The sequence below is a fragment of the Parasteatoda tepidariorum genome, chromosome 8 (genome assembly GCF_043381705.1).
Source record: "Parasteatoda tepidariorum isolate YZ-2023 chromosome 8, CAS_Ptep_4.0, whole genome shotgun sequence".
Lineage (NCBI taxonomy): Eukaryota > Metazoa > Arthropoda > Arachnida > Araneae > Theridiidae > Parasteatoda > Parasteatoda tepidariorum.
The window spans coordinates 86979681-86980054 of NC_092211.1; positions in this window are offsets into that span (position 1 = coordinate 86979681).

Genomic DNA, 374 nt, shown 5'->3' on the forward strand with positions numbered 1-374 from the left:
ATTACTATAAAGATGCTTTATGACTAAAATTTTCTTACTATGTAATATTCAAAAAACTCATAAACATTAAAGAACTTGATTAAAAATTTTTTTTTTTACAAAATAATAATTAAACAAAAAGATGAAATATTTTTCGAAAAAGATATTCGTGAATTCCTTTTGGTAAAAACTGGCGTGAGACAGGGAAGTGTTTTATTAGGATTTTTATTTATACTGGTGATAGACTGGATTGTGCGAAACAGCTTGAAAGATGAAAAAAGAGGAATAAGGTGGAATTTCACAACTACTTTAGAAGACCTTGATTTTGCTGATGACATCGTACTTATTTCATCCAAATGTACAGACCTTCAGCTTAACCCACTTTGGCGACCTCT